The following is a 3322-nucleotide window of genomic DNA, read 5'->3' on the forward strand; positions in this document are numbered from 1 at the left end:
GTCACTGTAATTTACATATACCCACAAATAAATAATAATATAACCATAAAGTTCCAGGTAACCACAGCTTCTTTTTTTTTCAAGGTCTCATGTATTTATTACTGCACCAGCTTATTAGTGAACAACACATAAACAAAGAGAAAACTCATTTTCCCAATGAAGTGTGGCAACTGTCCAACTCATGACATTTTCAGCTTGATATGTATGGTAAGGTGATAGTGACTGAAATACAGCCCAAGTGCATGCCGTCTCATGTGCAATTCCTTATAGACCCAGCTGGGTTCTTCTCCAGTGTCTCCTCTTCAAGTTGTACCTGATTTTATTACCAGTTTTCATTTGAATCCACTGAGGAATGGGACCATTTTGTTTTTGTTTCTTGGCCCAAAACCGCTTGATTCTGAAAGTCTTATGGGAGGACATGGCGACAAACAGGACTACTCCGTAACCACAGCTTCTGATCTTGACAATGTAACTTTGTTTTCAAAATGGAAATATGCCCCCCTCCTTTTTTTTGAGATAAGTCTTGCACCATTATTGCCCTGGGCTAGAGTGCAATGGCAACCTGAGACCCTTGGGCTCAAGTGAGTCTCCTGCTCCAGTGTTCAGAGTGCTGGGACTACAGGTGCTCACTATCATGCCCAGATAGTTTTTCTTTTTCTTTTTTTTTCTTTTCTTTCTTTCTTTCTTTTTTTTTTTTGAGACAGAGTCTTACTTTGTTGCCCTGGGTAGAGTGCTATGGTGTCACAGCTCACAGCAACCTCAAACTCTTGGGCTCAAGTGATTGTTTTCTCTCAGCCTCCCTAGTAGCTGGGACTACAGGCACCTGCCGTGATGCCCGGCTAGTTTTTCTATTTTTAGACACAGGGTCTCACTCTTGCTCGGGCTCCTTGAACTCTAGAGCTCCAGTGATCCACCTGCTTCCATCTCCAAAGTGCTAGGATTACAGGTGTGAGCCACCATGCCCCACTCTTTTCTTATTAAAGTAGTTAGTATTTTACTTGATCAAAGTCAGTAGAAGCTTAAACATGGTTTCTTTGTGTTACAGAGCCTTTTTTTTTTTTTAAAGACAGAGCCTCGAGCTATTCCCCTGGGTAGAGTGCTGTGGCATCACAGCTCACAACAACCTCCAACTCCTGGGCTCAAGCGAGTCTCCTGCCTCCACCTCCCAAGTAGCTGGGACCACAGGCGCCCGCCACAATGCCCGACTATTTTTTGGTTGCAGCCGTTATTGTTGTTTTGTGGGCCCAGGCTGGATTTGAACCTGCCACCTTAGGTGTATGTGGCTGGCGCCTTAGCCACTTGAGCCACAGGCGCCGAGCCACAGAGCCTTTTTTTTGAGACAGAGTCTCACTTTGTCACCCTCAGTAGAGTGCTGTGGTGTCACAGCTCACAGAAACCTCAAACTCTTGGACTCAAGCAATTCTCTTAGCCTCTCAAGTAGCTGGGACTATTGGGACCCACCACAATGCCTGACTATTTTTAGAGGCTAAGTCTCGCTCTTGCTCAGGCTGGACCAGAGTCTGTTTGGAGGGTTTGTTATATGCACTCTATGAATGGTGGTCTTTATATTTTCTCTCTATCAAATTTTTCAGCATGGTTTTAGGATATTTTTGTACATGTACACACTCTGATATTTAGTAATAATAACTGCCATTTAATAAACACAAACTGTGTGCCACACATTTCACATTTTACAGACTCGTTTCCTCTCAATCACCCAGAGAGGTGAGTGTTTCTGGGGCGATGCGTGTGTCTCATATGAATTCTTATCAAAAGGCCTCCATGTCACAAAAGGCTTTTAGTCCGCTAGGTGAGGTCATCTGCCCTGTGAATGTCACCCCATCAATCCCCAGGCTTGCACATCAGACCCAGGAGCCAAGATTGTGGTGATAGGATGGAGACCTTGGGTCATATGCCTGTGCCACTCTCTCAGTGGAGAGAGATTCAATAGTCTTATCATGTTCCCCATACCTGGAAGGTTTACAGGAGAGTGACATGGCATGGGTTACTAAGGACATAATTATAAAACTGTCAGAGATTGGTGTGGTATGTTGCAGAATGTAGCATATGCTTTGAATCATGGTTTGTTCTCTCCCATAGCCAAAATACAGAGCTAAGAAGCAAGAGGTATCAGTGGGCCAAATCATACCTGATGACCCATTCATAAATGTGTTTGCTTCCTATCTCCACCAATCTCACAAATCTATTCTCTGCTGGTTTAGGTTTAGTACCCAAGGGAGAAATGCTTCCACCGGTAGACACCTGACTTTGTGACTCCTTGAGTCATCAGGCAAATAGGAAAAGGGAATTGGAGTGTTGGCTGAGGTCACTGATCCTAGTTATCAAGAGAAGCAGGGTTGCGCATAGACAATGGGGATAGAGAGAAGTATGTCTTATGGATGCTCTTCCCTGGATGTGTTAAGTACAAGAGGAGGGTGTGATATTAGGCAATAAAAGGGCAGGCTATAGTGTGGACTTGGGCTGTCACCTCGGTTGCCCACCCCCAAAACCCATCCTGTTTTGAGTCTCCTCACTATGAGGACATGCTGGTCGGGGAAAGACCCTGTGTTCCACCATGGGAGGCTGAACCAGCACTTCCTCTTCCCACTGGGAGAGTGGCACGGGCATGTGACCCAGATTAACCATTGGAAACCATTACCTAAGCCTCTGATTCAGGAGGGAGTGCCACAGGGGTCAAGATAGTTAGAGTTTAAGGCAAGTGTCCTCTAGGGGCTGTGCCTTTTAGGGCTTCTCAGCCAGACTGTTCCTAAGGCAGGCTAGTTGCCGTCCTAGGGGCCTAGACAAGCTTGGTTCTCCAGTCTTCCTGCCTGAGTGGTTCCTAGTTGGTTCTGTTGTTTCAGCCAATAGCTCTGATTGGCCCAAAGGGAAAGCCAGCGCACACGTGAATCTACCTCTGGTATATGGGGCCAGCACCCTACTCCTTGAGCCACAGGCACCTCCCAATGATGGCTTATTTTATAAAGTGCTATAAAATTTGTAAATTGTTTTCAGCTATGCATTCTTACTCCTCACACTCTTCCTATAAGGTTGGTACGATTAGCCTAACTCTATAGTTCAGGAAACTGGGACTCAGAGGCTTTGGGACTTGTCCAAGTTCTCCATACTCACAACAGTCAGGTGTGTGTGTTCTGTCCATCACCTGGAGACAGCTCCCGGAGATTGTTCTCACTAGAGCAAGAGAAGCACCACAGAGGAGGGACCCTGAAGAGAAACACGGGGAAAAGGCACCTGTCCCCATGCCCAGGGTGTCTAAAGGGAAGTCTTTGGTCTTCTCTACATGGATAAGCCCGGACTGGCGGAC

At 46.0% G+C, this 3322-nt stretch overlaps 1 pseudogene; it reads right to left on the bottom strand.

Moving 5' to 3' along the window:
- Positions 1-249: 249 nt before the first annotated feature.
- On the bottom strand, positions 250-423 carry LOC100948432 (annotated as a pseudogene).
- Between the last annotated feature and the right edge of the window lie 2899 nt (positions 424-3322).

This window comes from Otolemur garnettii, unplaced genomic scaffold, assembly GCF_000181295.1.
Source record: "Otolemur garnettii isolate 467f Iridium unplaced genomic scaffold, OtoGar3 scaffold00092, whole genome shotgun sequence".
NCBI classification, from domain to species: domain Eukaryota; kingdom Metazoa; phylum Chordata; class Mammalia; order Primates; family Galagidae; genus Otolemur; species Otolemur garnettii.